Source organism: Spermophilus citellus (genome assembly GCF_964194105.1).
Source record: "Spermophilus citellus genome assembly, chromosome: 6".
Classification (NCBI taxonomy): Eukaryota; Metazoa; Chordata; class Mammalia; order Rodentia; family Sciuridae; genus Spermophilus; species Spermophilus citellus.
In genome coordinates this window covers 80,289,666-80,309,737 of record NC_138187.1, presented here as the reverse complement: position 1 = coordinate 80,309,737, position 20,072 = coordinate 80,289,666, and the positions used below count along the sequence as shown (strand labels likewise).

Sequence of the window (20,072 nt, the reverse complement as noted above, 5' to 3'; positions counted from 1 at the left end):
CATCTCTTTTACAGTTAAAAGAAAATAGATTTCTCATGGATATAGTTCAAGGTTGTTGGCCCCATTTTTGCTGCTGTGGTAACTTTTCCTGGCTCCAGAAAAGTGACTCTAAACTAATGGAAATTGGACAAGGTTACAGTGCATGCTAAGAACAGAACTGGAAACCTGAAAGTACTACACCCAAAGCTCTCTTTCTATTCCTAGAGTAAAAAATGGGCACAACAGAATGTTTTTCTCTGGTGAGGTCAAACCATTATGAATCCACAGAGCTGAAAGCATTACCTGTTAGGTCCATTTTTTTAATATGACTGCTTTGAGTTCGAAGACATTGCGAGCTGTATAGTTTAGTGTGGTCATTTATATGAAAATATAACAGGGTGCTGAACGTTAACACGTGAGGACAATATCCTGGTAGAACCATAAGAATTTCCTATTAGCGCTTCCACAGTGCACTTAAACAGGTAGAGCCCATTATTAAGCAATTAAGAACTTTTTTATTTAGCACACAGGCCATTCCTACCCTAGGGATGAATTTACAGAAGCCATTTTATTTCATTTTCATTTTTTAATGCAATGCTTCATTGGTTAATTGATATGGCCTCACAACTCCTCCTCAGCTAAAATTTGCCAGGTCTCAGCTAAAATAAGTTGCTCACTGGAGGCAACCAGTGAGAACATTTGTGTTAAGATAAGCAAAAGGAAAACTCAACAGCAAGGGACAGGGACATGTGTCAAAATCAATTTAGGTGGCCAACTAGCTGATCCAAGAAGACTCTCTCTTCCTTTCTCCTCCCTCTCATCTTTCTGTTCTTAATCCTAACTCAACAAGGTAACTTCATTAAGAAGTAATGTTCTAGAAATATCCGTGTGATTTTAGTTAGACCATGATTTTCACCTTTGGCCCCTGGGAGGCCACTATTCCCAGCCTCCCACTTCCACTACCATTTAAGAAATGGGATGTGATCTCTTAGGAGAAGAGGATCCTTCCCCTGCTAGAAAAGAACTTGCATGGATAGGTGAGACCCTGATGTTCTTTCATCCTAAGCTTGCTATTTCTCTGTTTTCCTCTCAGTAAGTGACAGATCCTTTTATTTGGGCCAAAACCCCTGGACTAATCCTTGATTCCTCTTTTTCTCCCAGCTAGCATTCAATTGATTAGCAAATTCTGCAAAGGAACATTGATGATATATTGCAAAGCTGACCAGTTCTCACGACTTCCCTGGCCATGCTTGCATGATTTCTCAGGATTATTGCAATGGCTTCCTAACTTCTCTCTCTGTCTAATTCTTGTACCACCTCACAGTCTCAATTCCACAGACACTGGAGAAATACGGGAGATTTGACACAATGTTCTTGTCCCTTGCTGTTGAGTTTTCCTTTTGCTTATCTCATGGTGAGAATGTAGTACTTTAACTCGAGGACAAAATGTACAAATGCAACTTTCCAAAAGCCCTAGGACAGAAGGACTAGACTATATCTTGAATAGACGATTTCATCTAGCTCTTAATTATTTCCAGAAGCACAAAAGGGTTCTTCAAGGTCATGTCCAAAAATAATATCTGAAGATTCTGGAAGAGTTTTGCCTCTGAATACAAATCTGATCAAGAGAGGAACTAACAGGCCAGAAGATCATAGATGATATCGATGATATCATGATCGTCTTCCTCATCATCACCCCCTATACTAATTAAATATATGCCAGGCACCCTGCTAAGCCTCAACACGCATTGCTTTATCTGCTCTAACAAGACCCTAAGATACAATTTCCCCTCTATATCCATTTATTTTTTCAACACATATTGGAAGAACACCCACTATCTGCTATGCATTTAAAGCCCGAGGGGTACATGAATGAATAAAATAGATAAAAATCTCTCCTTCATGGTCTTAGTGGAGGAGAAAAAAAAAAACTTAAGTGAGTAAAATGTATATGTTTTTAATTTCAATGTCTAAAAAGATCATTTATGTCAGAAAGTAGAATAAAGAGTTAGAAGATATAGTTTTAAATGGATTAGCCAAGAAAGACCTCATTGAGAAGATACATTGGAGAAAAGATTGGAAGGAAGTGAAGGAATGAGGTCAAGCAGGTATCTGGGGAAGAACATTCCAGATCAAAGGTACAGAGAATTGAGAGTTGCTTAGATGAGAACAAGTGTGGTATGTTAAAGAAACAGGAAGGAGGTCAGTGTGGGGGACTCATGGTGATTAAGGAGGATGTAGAAGAAGAACTCTGAAGGACTGGAAGTGGCCAGGTATTATAGAACCTTACAGCTGGGTGTAAGGTCAATCTCTTTTACTGCGAGAGATAGATGGGAAGACACCGGAAAATGCAAGCAGAAGAGTTTCCTGGTCTGGCTTGTGTCTTGGTAGTATTTCTCTGGTGTCTGTGGAATCAAGACTGTGAAGTGGTACAAGAATTGGACAGAGAGAGAAGTTAGGAAGCCATTGCAATAATCCTGAGAAATCATGCAAGCATGGCCAGGGAAGTTGTGAGAACTGGTCAGCTTTGCAATATATCATCAATGTTCCTTTGCAGAATTTGCTAATCGATTAAATGCTAGCTGGGAGAAAAAGAGGAATCAAGGATTAGTCCAGGGGTTTTGGCCCAAATAAAAGTATCTGTCACTTTTTTGTTGTTGCTGTGTTTTTTTTTTTTGTTGTTGTTGTTGTTGTTTTGTTTTTTTTTTACTAAGAGGAAAACAGAGAAGTAGCAAGTTTGGGATGCAAGTACATCAGGGTCTCACCTATCCAGAAAGTGATGTTGACAAAAGGAACATTAAGGCACATCAGATATGGAATCTGCAAAAGGGTGTGGCTCTTGTGATTAAGATTTGATTTTCCTTCAAAAATCATTCTTTTACTCATTCACTCACTTGTTCATTCATTCCTTTATTCAGCAAATATTTATTTAGTGTGCACTGTGTGCCAAACTGTGTGCTATTTCCCTCCTGTGTAAAAATATATGATCTAGAGCTTAAAGCTTTATGATTTAAAGCTTAAGCAAATATGTCTATACCTATGGATAGGCAATAACCTATAAAACAAAAAAAATTACTAAAGAAGCAAAGGTGTTGGACAACTTAAGTAACTTGCTCATGATTGAATAGCTGGGGAGAGAGAGGGTTGGAACATGAATGCAGGTTGCATCCTTCAGAGCCTATGCCATAGAGTAATTGAATGTTAGTGCCGCTCACTTGCCATTCAGTAGAGACAGAAAACACAAGCAACCAATGGGAGGAAGAACAGAATCCATGGAATTCCCCCACAATGGCTGTGATATGACTGTTGCAACATTTCCTGGACCAAGTTTCCTCATCTGTAAGATGATGGGTTTGGACTAAGATGATCTCAAAAGCTCCTTCTGGATCTGAAACTGTGGTTCTTTAGTGCTTATTAGTGTCAAAATGTAAGGACGGTGTGGGGAGCACCCAACCCAAGCTTCATTTCCTCCACAGGTGTAGGACCACATCTATGAGTAGACTAGGAGCCATGGATCCTTACCAAGTCTTTTTCCGCTCTGTCTTCTGAAGAACCTAAGAAGGCAGCAGGAGCTGTGAGAGGGGGTAGCAGCTGGGCAGATGGTCCTTTCAGAGATGAAGACAGGAGGAAGGCATGAACTGGAAAAAAAAATGACAGAAAAGAAGCCTAGCATGTGTAAGACAACTGGGTTCCATCCCCAGCACCAAAAAAGAAAGGAAAGAAGGAAGAAAAGAAAGGAGGATGGGCGGGAGAAAGTTGAAGTTGAAGTCCAAGGATAGCAAGTCCATTAAATTACTCCAGGTTTTAGATACCCTCCCAAGCCTACAATTTGCAAAACAGAGGACTCTTACACATTTCAATGTGATCCTGAGAAATGTAGACCCCCCTTTACCATTCTAGACCCCAGTTTTCTCATCTGAAAAAATAAAGCTAAATAATTTCCAATCTTGGCAATTTGTGACAGTACACTCCTAAAAACCTTAGCATTTCTGTACCCTAACTATATTTCCAAAATATACTTCTTTCCCCCAGAACATACTTGTTACCAAATCTGCAAGACTCATTCAAATGGCCATTTGATCTAAGAGTGCAGTTCTGGAAATAGTCCAAATCAAATATCTACAACAGAAGAAATATCCCAGAGTTTAGCTACCATTTATGAGTATCTCTGAAATATTTTTACATAAAATATAATTTTTAAGCCACCACAAATCATCCATAATCACAATACTTTTCCTAGAACTCTGATAATGTCTTAAAATACCTGCAAAATCCTTAATAGTGGAACATATAGGATTTTTTCTATTCATTGATTACACATTTCTTGTCAATGTTGGTATACTAAATTAATATTACAGAATACAAAGTACCAAAATAAGTAGTACTTTACACTGATATATTCTGAATTTCAATATCTAGTGAAATCACATAAGTAAAATCACCTTATTTTATAGAGAAGACAAGGTTTACAAAAATTCTACAAATATCCCCGAATCATAAAAATCACATAGCACTGAGAAGGTTCCAATAACTAAAACCAGCTTTACTGCCTATAAATTCTTGATTCAAATTACTGAGTTATTAATATAATTGATGAATATCAAAAAAGCAATGAAAAGTAAATAGTTTAGTTTACATGAACTTTAGCTTTCTGGTACACACACACACACACACACACACACACACACATAAAATGAAATTAAGGAGGGAGAAAACCCTCATCAGTCACCTAGGAATTTGCTGCCTTCTACCTGACGACCCTAACTTGGGCTCCATTCATTAACCAAGCAAAGTCTTGCATACACGTGTTTAATCTTCATAGGTAAAATCTGGATATAAATCTTTTAATCCAGTTTAAATTACAAAGGGTGGAAATGTGCACATTAAGTATATTACTAGACGTGTGAAGGAGCTATTTTTTGGTGATTCTAAAATATTTTTTCCAATCTGTCCCATTGTGCTAGACACATCCAACTCATATTATCAACATATCCATATGAGCATTGTTTTATGACCTCTTCATGGCAAGTTAACAGATAAACTACTCTAATAAATGTTATCTATAATCTGAATATCTGCAGAGATGTAGGCATCTCATAGATAGGAAACGGAGTTGGCTGCTGATAATGTCCATTGTTTGAAAATGGAAAACAAAGCTTGTTTGTTGAAGAATGTATACTTTCAAATATTTAAGAACCCTATCTAGCCCTCTCCAGTTGCCTTTACTTCTTCTCTTTCAGCTCATTCTCTTCCTTCTTATCCTGTCTCTCCAGCATGACACCTTTTCTATGACACTTTGAACTATGATTTATTCATCCATCCATTCATTCATTTAAGTCCATCCATCCATTCATTCAGTACCTCTGTGTGCCTGGCACAGTGTTGTTCTTTGGGCTTCAAAAATGAATGACAGTTTCTCTGCTTCAAGGAGAATGCAATCTAGTAGACATCGGGCCACATGATTAATGAAATGGAGTGAGTCCTTGTAGTTAAAAGCAGTTAACACCTGTCCCCTCACTGTGGCACATGTATTTTTTTCCGTTTTCTTTCCAGACCACTTCTTTCATGGACTGCAAGCCCTCAGAGTGCTGGGACCACAGATCAGTCATTTCTGTTGTCCCAGCATCTAACACAATGCCTACCAAATAGTTTGGCCCTACAAAGTGTTTAGGGTGTATGGAAGGAAGGAAAGAAGGAAAGAAGGAAGGAAGGAAGGAAGGAAGGAAGGAAGGAAGGAAGGAAGGAAGGAAGGAAGGAAGGAACTGAGTGACCAGTATCTGTTATAAATGACTTAAATTCACTGGAATCTAATTTGTGAGTTTTGACTAATTGTCTCCCCTCTTTCCCCAAACTGGCATCCTTGGTATCAAAAGCTAAGTGGGATTTCCAATTCCTAGGCACAGACAGTCCTTCCAGAGAATATGGTTTCTCTGTCTTCCTGGAATCATTTCATCGCATATAATATAAATTTCCCAGAGACCCCTTCTTAGGTGAGACCAGGGTGGCTTACCATACCAGTTCCTAGCTTCCCTGCCTTCTCTAAGACTCTGACCCTAGAAGGAGCGCAGCTTTCATGAACTTTTTTTTCTTTTTAAACCATTTAGAAGTTTGTCAGTTCAGGAATAAAATCTCCTTGGGGAAATTCTGTTACTGAAGAAGCAGCCAAAAAGAGCTAATCGTGCACTGAGGACAAGTCAGCAGAATGCCCAGGGTTCTTGAGCAGATCCGGTCTCGCCCTGCTCTTGCAGTCTGAGGGCTCCAAAAGACCGGTGGCAACGCGGGAAGAGCAGCGGGCAGGAAGGGCAACCTGAAGGCTCGCGGCCCCTGCCGGTCACTCGGCTCTCCTGAGTTCTGTTGTTCTCAGAGAAGCCGCCCAATTACAAGAATCAGCGATTGAACCCTGAAAGGCGCCCAACATCGACTGCAAGAACCCAAAGCATCACATTTGCCTTCTTCCTAGATCTCTATCGTCCCCGTCGAGACTTGTGAGCCTCAAAGGGCCCCGACCACCCACTCCACTCTGAGACCCTGGGTCCAGACTCTTCTGCATCCCCACCCTACAGCCCTGCTGCCTCCAAGCCAGCTTCTCCTCTTGTCCCGTCTTCCAGCTGTCACGAAGCACGACGCCTTCAGCGCAGCCCAAGAAGCAAGGCAACAGCCTAATCGCACCCGTTTCCAGCCTCCCCTAACCCCCTGGTTCAGCACTCTAGGGGAGCATGCCAAGGTCACCAGAAGAGGCGTGACAGTCTCAACCTTAGCTCCTGCAAAACAACTACCTGGGATCCCGGGGTCGAGTTCTTCTCCAGTCCCTCAACCCAATTAAGGGTCTCCTCCTTTGATACCCATGGTCCCACCAGGACCCCTCCCTCCCTTCCCACTCCTGGTGCTTGCCCCCTCTGGAAATGCTCACTTTCTCTCCTGTATAAGGCTCCTTTGTAAGTCTCCCCTCAGTTTCCTTAGAGAATGAGGGGAGGAGACGTGCCTCCCACTCGCGCAGGGGGAGCAGCAGGGGAACCGACGCAAACTTCTGCTGCACTTACTTCGGGCCGAGGCTGCCGCCCCCTCGCCTCTGCTCGCTCTAGCACCGGCAGCTGCTCCGTGGCGACAAGGAGCCACCACGCTCGCATTCCCCACACCAGCGCAGCAGCGAAATGCGCAAGAAGGGAAAGGAGTCTCTCTCCGGCGAGCGAGCCCGGGGCCGGAGTGCGGGGCGGAGGTCTGGCCGCCGCGCTTGGCTGCCAGCTGAACAGTGGCAGCCTTCGCCCAGGGATGCTGCGCCCAGCGCCGCGCGCTCTGCTCCTCTGCTGGGTTGTTTCTGTCCGACTTGCAGTTTTAGTGCATGCCAGGACTGCAGCACCCTCTCCGTCCTCCCCCGGAAACGACTTTCAATTCACCTGGTAGCTGGCGTGGTTCTGAGGGTGAGCAGCGTGACAGCGGGTGCAGAGGAGAGGGAGGAGCGCGGGAGCCGCCGCTGCCGGAGTGCGCCTCCAGCTTCCTTGGCTAAGAGCGCGCAGTCCTCTCCAGCCGCTCTCCTCGGGACTGCAGTCCTGACGTCACCTACACCCCCCCCCCGCTCCCCCCCGACTCCAGCGAAGGAGCGGCGCGGAGGGTGGGGTGCAGAGAGCGAGGACAAGTGAGTGTAAGCGGGAGTGAGTGAGTGTGTGTGTGTGTGTGTGTGCGTGTGTGTATGTGTGTGCGCGCGTGCACGCGCGCGTGTGCCCCTCAGGGCCGGGGACGGATTGGAACGGCCGCTGGATTCAGAGAGAAGCCTGAAACAGCTCTCTACAAACAGTCGCTGAGGGTTTGCCGTGAACAGCCGGGGGCGCTCGCTTTCAGGTTGGGGCGGGAATACTAGGGACGTTGAGTTTGGACGTGGGAATGGATTCTCGAAGCCAGGGCGATGGAAATGCGGGAGTTGGGCACTCTTTCCCCAGAGTTGGAGGATGCAAAGGACGCCTTTCAAAAAGCTGCGCTGGAGGTTTAGGAGGAACAGGGAGTAGACCTTATGGGAGAGTTGATAGTCACGCTCCTGTAGCAGGGGATCAGATGTTGGGATGTTCTCAGGATCCTCTCGGCCTCCACTCGTGCTTGCAAATTCCCGAGAGCGAGTCCTTTGAGGAGTCAAGCGAGTCCTCTTACCGCTGACTACTGACAAGTTGCTGCAAAGAAAGCAAAGTGGCTGGCTTTCCGCACCCAGTTTCTCCCGGTGTGAACCTGAGGGAGTGTTTGAAGCTGGGCGGAAGCACCCCTAGCCAGCTAAAGGGGTCAAGGCCAAGGCTGGGCTCCAGGTGCGTGAGGCCCCGCCCTTCGGTCCTGGGTCTGAGTCCGCGGTGGTGAGAACTCCGGGAAAGATTTCCCTTAAGGTCATCAGGGTGAGGTCACCATTTGAGTCTTTGCCGTTCTCCAGGACCTGTGCTCCAAAGGTACCTGTCTACGTAGCCACCCAACTTTCCTCGTTAACTGAAATTGTCCTAAGAGCCAAAAATAAAAGAGACTTTCTGCGGAGGCGCCAAATGAAGGCGCTTTAGGTGGTGCTGGAGTGGTTAGACGTTGTTCTTGGAGCGTTTGTGCATTACCCGCAACCTTGGAGCAGAGTGCTTGGCTCCGTGCGCCTGCAGCGCACCCCTCCCGGGGCTGCTGAGTGCCCAGGCTGGAGCTGCGGGCCCTCTGCCTGCCGCACCCCAGCGGGAGCAAAATGTGCAATGCGCTCCAGCCCAGGCCAAATCGGCTGCCAGCAGCGAGGCGTCAGGTGCGCTCTGCAGTGACCGCCCGCACAGCCAGCGATTTTTGCCCCTGTTGAGTGACAGCCGTTTTAACTGCAAGCGTCTTCCTTCTTGAAAACAGACACCATTTAATCGCCGAGATACTCTTATTCATTAAAATAACTTTCTGAAGGGTGGAACTACGACGAGGGACATGAAAGGAAGAAAATATTCCCAGTTCATAAACATTGTTCTTTATAACTTGAACTTTCTAAAGTGACCAGAGTAGGATCAGATCTGAACAAAGCAGCTGAAAGTTTTATTACAATCTCAATTCTCCAGTGGAAGTTTAATTTAAAAAAAAAAATAGAAGCAAGTCTGGAATCCTGGTCTAAATTGTCATAGATTTAATAATCTTAGGAGTTCCCACATTTGAAAATTAGAATTTTAGCCAATTGGGCAAAATTACAGATACTCTTAACTGTGATCTGGATTTCACAAATAAATAGTAATTAAAATGAGTAAAGATACACCATGTTCCTAAATAGAACAAGGGAATATTAGAGAAGGACATGGGGTCATTAGGTCCTTCTGTAACCGTCCTATTTCTTCAAATTTGAAAGCACTCTGACATCATGAGCAATTATATAACTAGATCCTAGTTATGCATGTTTTGAAAGCAGTTAATTCCTCAGTAGGAGTCACTGTTCCCTGAAAATGCTAGTTCATATTAATAGTGTGGGAATCAGCAAGTCATTGACGAATTAAAGGAATGATTTGAAAACAAAATTGTGAAGTGGCAGCTATGAACCTTCTAAGTTGGGTCACAGTTTTGCTTCAAGTGTTCAAGGCAGTAAGTTAGTGACTCTCTATTAGCAAGTATGACAGTCTGGCTGACATGACCACAGTAAATAATGGCTACCTGATGTGGCAGGCCTAAGTGCTCCTGCTCCTTCCCTTATTTCCCATTGCATTCTGTCCACACCTCCAAGATAACTCTTTTTTACATTCTGACCAGATGGGTTGTTTTTATCTCTGCTTTCCTTCTAAACTTACAAGCTCCTCCAGGGCAGGAATTTTTGTTTGCTTTTCTTAGGACCCAGGCCAGTGCCTGGTCAATGGCAGGCATTTAATAAATATCTGTTACTAGACTGTTTCTATAAAGAATACAAAATAACCACATTTTAAAATCAGTTTTTACAGGGACAAGCATAAAAACAGAAGCACAGACCAATGCAACAAAAAATCAAAGCCTGGAAATGATTTTTTTTTTAAATGGTCAAATAATTATCAACAAGGACACCAAAAGCACACAATGAGAAACAGCCACTTTAATAAATGGTGCTGGGAAAACTGGATCCTACATTAAAAAGAAAAAAAAATGGGACCCTTTTTTTATGCTAAAAATGGACAAAAGACCTAAATGTAAGGCCCAAAGCTATAAAAGTCCGAAAAGAGATCAGAAGGGGAAGGCTCCTTTAAATTGACTTTGGCAATGAATTTTTTTGGATATCACATCAAAAGCTCAGGCTACAAAAGCAAGCATAAATACAGGGACTACGTCAAACCCAAAACCTTGTGCACAACAAGGGAAACAACCAACAAAATGAAAAATATTTGCAAACCACATATCTAATAAAGGGTTAATATCCAAAATTTTTAAAGAACACTTAAAACTCAGTAGCAGAAAAATAAATGACCCAATTAAAAAATGAACAAAGGACCTTCTTTTATGTCCAAAGAGGACATAAAAATGGCCAGAAGGTATGTGAAAAGATAGTCAACATAATCAATCATAAGGGAAATGCAAACTAAAAACACTCTGAGAAATCACCTCACACCTGTTAGAATGGCCATTATCAAAAAGACAGATAACAAATGTAGATAGGGAAATGGAAAAAAGTAGACCTTTGTACACTGTTGGTGGAAATGTAAATTGGTACAACCATTGTAGAAAACAGTATAGATGTTCCTAAAGAAATTAAAAATAGAACTACCCTGTGATCTATCAATTTCTCTTCTGATTATATGGACAAAGAATGAAATCACTACCTCATAAAGAAATCTAGACTCCAATGTTCATTGCAACATTATCCACAATATCTAAGTAATAGAAACAATCTAAATATCTATTGCAGATGAATAGGCAAAGAAATAGTGGTATTTATACAATGGAATATTGTTCAACTTTTTTTTAGTTGTTTTAATGGCATTACATGGAAAACCCATAAGGAAAATATACACCTTGGGAATATTGTCATTCCCAAATATTTTTAATGCTTATATTGGTTCATAAATACAAAAGAGTAGGAAGTATAGTTAGAAACTTCTGAATCTGATGACTTTCCCTAATTCAGCCTGTTTAACCATTTCCAAGAAGACACCTTCTCTTTTCTTTTTTTATTTGTTCTATTTAGTTATACATGACAGTAGAATGTATTTTGACACATTATGCACAAATGGAGCATAGCTTCTTCTTCCTCTGGCTGAACATACAAGTCAATCTTAAAAAAAGAAATTCTGTCATTTGTCACAACATGGATAGGACTGGAGGACATTATGCTACGTTCAATAAACCAGTGGTTAGAATGGAAAGTATTGCATGGTTTCACATATACAATAAAACATATTCACATGAATATAGTTGAAGTGCATTTGTGTTTTGTTTTGTTTTGTTTCCAAAAAGAGAGCTCAGTACAGAGAATGAAATAGTGGTTTCCATATGGGGAAGGGGAAAGAAAATGAGATATAGGTCAAAGAAAACAAAATAGCATACATGTAGGCTGAACAAGTTTAGAGACTGAATATGCAACATGAGGATAAAATTGTATAATATTAGGGATTTTGTTAAATAGTAGATTTTTGGCTGCTGTTGTCACAAAAATAACAACTGGGTTATTGTATGTTATCTGCCTCACTATAGTAACCATTTTACTATCTATATGTATCCAGTCCCTCATGCTACAAATCTCAAATGTAAACAATAAAATTTAATTTAAAACTATATAAAATAAAATACAATATCAATGTTACATATGTTTATGTATATGAAATGGAAAAGATGGAGAGAAGAAAAGAAAGGGAAGGAGAGGGAAAAAAATCAACTTTCTAAAGGATAAGTACTGATGGCCCAGTTGATCACTAGAATTTCTTTCTTCTTCATTTTGACATTTACGTGTTTTAACGTTTGGTTTGGGGGAATCAAAAGCACTATCCAAAATGCATTACACATATTTTTCTCATTGTGTATAATGCAGCCCATCATTTTAAATTGGCATAGGCATTGCTGATAAGAACCTTTATTAGTTCAACCTACCTGGACTGTGCCCTAATGAGTATGAGAAGAACCAGGATTCAGGCACTCTCAGTACAGTCCCACAGGCCAAGCCAATGCGACATGACTGCACTCAGGCTACCTATGTCCAAGCAGTTTAATTATCAGACAATTACAGGGACCCCCTCCCTGCACCACACACACACACACACACACACACACACACCTGTATCAATCCACAGCTACCATAAAGCCAGAGCATCATGGTCACAAAAAAGAAACAGATCTGCTCTGTTGAGGCCAGGGTAGGAAGTTTCTGTGTTGGAGCAGGAGGTATACTTTAATACAATAGTGGCTTTTCTTCACATACTCTATAGCCATTAAAACTTCTGAGCCAAACACAAATACTAGGTAACACAACTATGGAGAATCATAATTCTGTGCTTCTAGAAGCTATCTCCATATCAAAATAAGCTCCCTGCATCTTTGATGTGGCTTCTCATTTTCTGCAACAGGAAAAGAAAAGAAAAATTAAAAAACAAAACAACAACAACAATAACAAAAAACAAGAATAAAATTTATTTCACATAGTACTTAGCTTCCTGTATGTCCCCTAAAAAACAGTTTACATATTACTTATACAACTTCTAGCATATTTTTATGTGTGTGTATGTATATATTTATCCAGGTAGGTAAATAAATATGCAAATATATATTACTTAAAGATGATAAAATGATTTAATAAATCTATGTAATCATGTAGGTATTTTTCTAAAGAGACATTTGAGACAAGCCTAAATTAATTCATGATACAGAAAACCAGACCAAAAAATTTTAAACACTTATTTTTAGAACATAGCAAGTTTGGTATAAAACACTGGAATTTTCCTGCAACTTCTCTCGGGACTTAGGCTGGCTCTTAATATTTTATGCTTCATGATATATTAATAGCTTTGTATTTGAACTGCTTGTCTAGTGCCCTCTAATCCTGACAAAGTTAACCCCTAAGACAAAAATCCAAGCAGCCAATTTCTTTCTAAGAAGTTAAAGTCCTAAACTGATAACATTCAAATTTTAGAAATGCCATGATTGAAACAAAAAGTTAATATTGTACATTTACACGTGGCATTCCCAAAGGTAATTTAGAAATTTTTTACTAAAATGTTAATGAGGAAGCATTTAGATAACCAAATACTTTATAGATGATCCCAGATTAACAGTAATTTTGTGATAAAACTGGATTTCCCCATATAATCACATTTAACTTTTACATGTGCTCATATGTTATAATTATACTTCACCAAGATTTTAAAATAAATCTGCTGTCTTATTATGATTTATAGAACAGGCTTTCTAAATGGACTCTATTTACAGCAAGGAACATCTATCTATTCATGTCATAAACCTAATTAACAATAGTAAAGAGACAATTCATTGTTTCCAGTTCAAGTTTTGGGAGGAGATACCTGACAGGTAGGTTGTTCAGTGTTGAGCATGCTTCTCTAAGTAGATTTTCTTACATGTGAAAACAACGTTGCAAGTAGAAAGTTTTCATTTTCCCCCATCACTGCTATGAAGGCAAGAGAAGTCCCAGCCAGAATGGATTTAGAAAGTCAGACACTTATCAGACTTGATTCTTGCCCTTAATGACCCATCCTATGGTCTTGTGCCCTGCCGTCTCTGCCTTTCCTTGTGAACTGCCTTTGAGTTGTGCTCAGGAACATTGGAATCCACCTGGGCAAGTCAAGGAGCCCTGAATTTACAGGACTGGTTAGAATTTCTTTAAAATACTCAGGAAGTACTTTAAAATGGATTTAGTGACACTACTTTGATACTTCTTGCCTTGTACAGAGCAGCTTCAACCTAGGTTGAAAAGAACATTTGCTTTTATCCATCATTTCTTCACAAACACCTATTTCTTTAACCCCATTTTCCAGCTGATCTCCTCCTGCTTTTGCAGAGTAGTGTTTTTTCATTTACATTGTCTAATTCAGGCAATTAGAACTTAGGCACCTCTGGGTAGAGCCCTTGTCTGCCTACGTGTTTCTGAAGCATTATGTACACTTACTGCACTCTATAAATAATAATAACAGTAATCACCCTCTATACAAAATTAGAATGTTAGCATATTCAACCAGTTTAGTATGCTGATTTGCTTCAGTGCTTCATAATTATCTCATGAAACCTATGGTATAATGGGCACTACATTATACAATCTTCCAAAAATATGTTACTATATATTCTGGCAAAGAGATGCACCTGCAGTTTTCCTCCACCCACTTCTGAGATACAGAAATGGCAGGGTGATACTTAAGTTGTATTCATGTTGCAAACTATTCAAAGTAATCTTTTCATGCTTTCTGCCCCCAAAGCCAACCAGCATTATGGATGGTTAAGATATATGTGTCCACAAGGAGGAACATCATCAAGAAGATGAGAAGCTATAATCTGCTCCCACATGAAAGACAGCTCGCAAATTACATACTACTACTCAATTCTCACAGGAAATGTAGGGTGTAGGAGCATTTGTATAAGCTTTATCCAGTGCTAACTACCAATGGCCACAGTTGCAATTTGGTTGAGCTTTCTTGGTCTTACTAAATGGCAATCAGAAGATAAGCCTTGACTTGTTGGAAGAACACTGAAGCATCCTTTCCCAACTCAGAGCAAAGAACAAAGACATCAATGAACATGCAGTCAAATACCTCTTTTGGTTTATGCTAAGCATTTCTGCTGATCTCTTCCTGCAATGAACTTGCCAGGTTGAGGTAATTAAGTTAGTGCTGCAGCTTAAATCATGGAGCAGACAGGTTACGTGGTCAAAATACTCATGCCACTGGAAAATATATAGTGTTGAAAGAGTAGTACTACATAAAATTGAAAACTTCACACCATTTTACTACTTAAGAAGAGGGAGCTCCTTGCCTTCCTTGCTTTTTGCCTGAGGGGTTCTTGGGGGGGGGGGTAGTATCCTTCTGATGCAGTCATGTTATTTTAATGTGCCAGAATGGAAACCTTGGCAGGAGACTTCTGCAGTCAAAAATTCCAGTGTCTCAAGCTGTACTTTCAGTCTTCTGAATTAATTGGCTATAGCACCATATAGTAAAAATTCCTTTGATGCTGCTGCAGAAATACCTAAGGGAGTTCCCAGGAAGAATGGCTCACTGGCCACAGATCTGAAAAACTGGCAGAGGCATCAAGTGTGCACTCAGCAATCTTGCTCCTGATTCTCTCCAGCAGAGCTAGACTCATGGATTTTTGCAGCATATGGAGCTCACCTTGGAGGAGGTTATCATTTGAAACATTATCAAATCCACCCAAATAATCACTGGGCATGTTTGTTTTCACTTTCAGTTGTTTTTAAGAAGACACAAAGCTGTCTTGAACTAATCTTCAAATTTGTAAATGTGTAAAAGACCATGGCAAATGAGAAATCCAGGTTCAAATGACTTCTGGGAAGTTCTTGTTAAAATGATAAAAGAAGAAGTTTACAATGATTTCAACGATTCTCTAGCAACTCCTTCCAAAGTTTTAAGCTGTATATCTTGTTAGTTAAAAATCATCATAAGATATAAACTATGCATTGCTGGGCAGGAAAAAAGTACACCCAACGAAAAATATTTATAGAGATATGGGATGGACAGGGTTCTGGTGAGGAGAGACTTATTCCACATTGAGTGCAATTTTGTGTCCCAGAGGTCTGCTGATAAAGGGTGGTCTATCAATTGAGGATGAATACAAGAAACAGAATTTACTCTGAGTATTTTAAGAACACAAAGATTTACAATCTGGAATTATGGGCTCCCCAAATTCCTGGAAGATCTTGAGAAAACGTTCTAACCTGAATTTCCAGGAACGACACACAAAAATATACAGAATTGAACTTGCAGACCAGCCACAGCAACCTCTAAGTCCATCGCTGGACTTATGAATTCAGAACCACATTCCATCTCTATTTGGCTACTGCAGCTGTTTCTGCATGTCCAGAAAGTAGGAAACTGCCAGTACAGAGCAGCTGTAATTTCTGTGATTTCCCTGCCAGCAGAAATATCTAAAGCTGGCTGGAGGATGGTTCCTGCCACACTTCTACCATCCAAGGTGTGTGTGAGTGTATCTAATTAATGAGCCCTGTCTTGAGTCCAGAGTCTTGGGTAAAGAACCACAGGAGAAATGGAGTTTTAGCTTTTCCAAGGTCTCCAATTAGGGGATGGAATGGAGATTGAGTGAGTCAACAAACAGGACCAATGGTTTAGAAAGATCTTATCCAAATGTTCTCCCCATCTCAGATAGAGCATGGCTGAGCTGTACTGGGGAAAGGGTAATTTTGAGAAAAATAAATGTCTATCATACAGATTATTCTCTCCCCTAGTTATATTGTGTCAGGATCCAAGAGAGAGAAAATATTAATATAATAAAACTAGAGAGCCATTCTGTGGAACCGGAAGTCCTTCAGTAACCAAAGCAGCCCTGCTATGAACCTCAGTAATGGTTTGGGTATAAATGAGGGAGGGAATTTGCATCCAGCAGACAAGACAGCAGATTAGAAGAACCTTGGTGATACCTGCAATAGTCACATGGCACAATGGACCACCCAAGAGGAAGCATGCATCCTTGAAAGACCACACCTGGTCCAGCAGCGACAACAGTTAGAAAAGACCTTCTGGTTTTCAGTCCCCGGGGCCAAAGAACCAAAGAGGGAAACTATGAGTCCAACAAGGGAGCTGAGAGCACCCTACAGGAGGGAATCTCTGCACACACAAATAATTGAGGTGTGTGGGAGACGCAGAGGCTGCTAAGCCTCCAAGTGTGGAGGTGGCCAATTAGTAGGAGAAGCCAAAGTGAGAGTAACAATCCAGACTTGCTCACTTACTGCAAAAATGCAGGTGAGAAGCAAAAAGGAAAAGGATTAGGTGGGTTAGTGCAGTCTGGGGGAGACCCTCCAATAGTGACAATAAATGGGCTGTTTTAGGGACCCATGAATGAGGAGGAAGGAGAAAAAAGGAGGGAGGAGTGCTAGGGTTAGAATGGAAAAGAGTGCCTGAATCAAGCTCTGCCCCCATATAAGATGGCCTCTGTGCTGAGATGCCTGGGCTAGGCTTGCAGATAAGCAAATGGTGTGGAGAGTCCCGGGCCCTGAGTCTTTGATAGCAGCTCTCTCCAGAAACTGCAGTGCCCTGGCTGTGCACCAAATGTGGGATAGGATAGGCCACTTCCTCCATGAAGCTTTGCCAGACCAAAAGGTCTATGGTCAGAAGGAAAGATCACTGATTCAGAGGCTGTTAGGAGGATTGCAAGTTGGAGCTTAGGGAAACCCTGTTTATATAAATATGAAGCGCTGGAGATGTGGTTCAGCATGCATGAGACCCTGGGTTTAATCGCCAGTTCTGTGTGGCGTGGGCGCGCATACACACACACACACACACACACACACACACACACACACACCACAAACCACCTAGAGGATTTTGGCCTGGGGCTGTACTCCTCCGGGATTTGAGGAAAACTGCTCCTGTGATTTGAATGTTTGTGTCCCTCCTAAACTCAAATTGAAACATAATCCTTCAGGCAATAATATTAACAGAGGTGATTAGGTGATTAGGTCTTCAGGGGTTTGTCCTTAGAAATGGGGATTAGTGCCCTTATTCAAATGGCTTGAGGGATCCTGTTTGGCCCCCTTTTTGCTGTTCTGCCATGGGAGGATGGAACAACATAGGGGACATCTTTGAAGCAAAGAGCAAACCTTCCCCAGTCACTGAACATGTCATCTTGATGCTGGGCTGTCTTCTCAGTCTCCAGAACTTTTAGAAATAAACTTCTGTTCTTTATAAATTGTCTAGTCAAGATATTTTGTTGGGCTGGGGATGTGGCTCAAGCGGTAGCGTGCTCGCCTGGCATGCGTGCGGCCCAGGTTCGATCCTCAGCACCACATACCAACAAAGATGTTGTGTCCGCCGAGAACTAAAAAATAAATATTAAAAAAAAAGATATTTTGTTATAGCAGCAGGAATAGACTAAGACAAATGATCTTTAGGTGGAGGACTAAAGGCCTTTAATAGAATTCAGTACAGAATTATATAAATACTTCGTGTGTGTGTGTGTGTGTGTGTGTGTGTGTGTGTGTGAGAGAGAGAGAGAGAGAGAGAGAGAGAGAGAGAGAGAGAGAGAGAGTTTATCTCTAACAAATCCCTGCTCTGTAGTAGTCTAGAGAAACAAATTACATATTTTTAGACCATATCTACATAAAACTACATAAAGGAGCATTCTTTAAAAATCCAAGACACCTATGAAGAAAAGCACAATTCCTTCAAAGCTCACCTGCTTATTTGCTCCACAAGACTGCCAGTAATGGCTTAAATTGTAACAGCAATATTAGCAATGATGCTGATATATGAAATTTTTTTTCCTGGAACTTCAGAAATCTTAAAAAAAAAAAAAGAAAGAAAGAAAAGAAATAGCCTTGGGGCTAGGGATGTGGCTCAAGTGGTAGCGGGTGCGGAGGTTGGATCCTCAGCACCACATACAAACAAAAATGTTGTGCCCGCCGAAAACTAAAAAATAAATATTAAAAAATTCTCTCTCCTCCCTCTCTCTCTCTCTCTTAAAAAAAAAAATAGCCTTAGGAAACCAAGTGAGGGAAAACTGTGCCCACTAACTACTTGAGAGATATTCAAGGAGGTGGCCATTTGTCCATATGCTAATCACAGGGTCCCCCCACTTTCTACATTTCTCTGAGACTCCCTGGGAACCAGGATAGACTAGGCAAAGGGAAATAGGTAATTTCTCAGATGTTTTATGAAGGCTTTCCGTATCCCTTTGGCTGTTTTGTTGTTGTTTGTTTGTTCATTTTTGTTTTATATTATATCTTCCTGACTAATCTACACACACTATTCAGTACTCCTTTTCAAGTGAATATGAAGAAAACAAGAAGGACATACATCCTGGATTAAAACAGGTTTTTCTTATCTTGAGAAATAGTGAAAGGACCCCTACGCTTACAATCTGGAGAGTTTTTTTGTTTTTGTTTTTGTGTTTGCTTTTTTTTTTAAATACAGCTAAAGTCCCTTTGTTGTTATTGTTATTTGTTTGTTTGTTTGTTTTTTGTGGTGCTGGGGATTGAAGGTACGCCTCACATCCAAACCACAACATTCAGTAAGTTATACCTTTTCAAGATTAAAAAAGTAGATGTCTCACTTAACTGGTAGGCTTGCAAAGCCAAGCACCCTAGGGTATTATGGAAGCACCTACCAGAGTAGCTACAAAAGCCATATTTTCTTCTCAAGCCAATTCTCTGGTGTAATTTAGATGTATTAGTAGAATGTTAACCCTGAGCTTATTTTTCCATTTTGAGACTCTACTCAATCTACAAACCAAATTAGAGAGAACTGATATCTTAACAATTTTGAGTCTTTCAACCCATGAACACAATATATCTCTCCTTTTATTTAAATTTCTATGGAGAGGTTTAGCATATTTCTTGTCATATATACCCTAAATATTTCATAATTTTGGTGTTATTGTAAGTGATAAGATTTTTAACCTCAATTTCTGAACATTGAGAGCTAATAACAATGATAGCTGATTGCTAATATATTGAAACTCATTGGCTTCTTGCACCCTTTCTAAACTTAGTTCTGGAAATTTTTTGATACATTTCCATAAGATATTACTATGAGACAAATCAGGCTAGCTGTGAAAAAACAAACAAACAAACAAACAAAAAAAACGGTCCTTACTTCTCCCTTTCTGATCTTGACGCCTTCTAGTTCTCTTCCTTGCCTGGTTGCACAGGACAGAGTTTATCTGATGATGCATGGAAGTGGTGAGAGTGGACATCTTGGCCTTATTTCTTACCTTGGGGAAGAAAACATTCAGGCCTTCACCAATAAGTGTGATGTCAGTCAGAGATTTTTCATATTTGTTGAGAAGAAAATTTAATCAGGAGTGGATTTTAGATTGTTCCAAATGTTTTTTTCTGTATCTACTGAAATATTCATATGGGTGTTTGCTTTCTTAGTTTGATAATAAGATCAATGATATTGATATATTTTCAAATGTTTTTGTTTTGAGGAATAATGAAGTGAAGTAAACCTCAGGGAATCATACATATTATCTTTAAA

The 20,072-nt window shown here is 40.7% G+C and overlaps 1 long non-coding RNA gene across 1 annotated transcript in view; it reads right to left on the bottom strand.

Annotated features, from left to right (window-relative positions):
* Positions 1–7,552, bottom strand: part of LOC308652208 — a 295,262-nt gene extending 287,710 nt beyond the window's left edge. Inside the window, exon 1 of the long non-coding RNA XR_014022754.1 lies at positions 7,020–7,552. This is a non-coding gene — a long non-coding RNA (uncharacterized lncRNA). The remainder of the gene's footprint in view (positions 1–7,019) is intronic.
* Between the last annotated feature and the right edge of the window lie 12,520 nt (positions 7,553–20,072).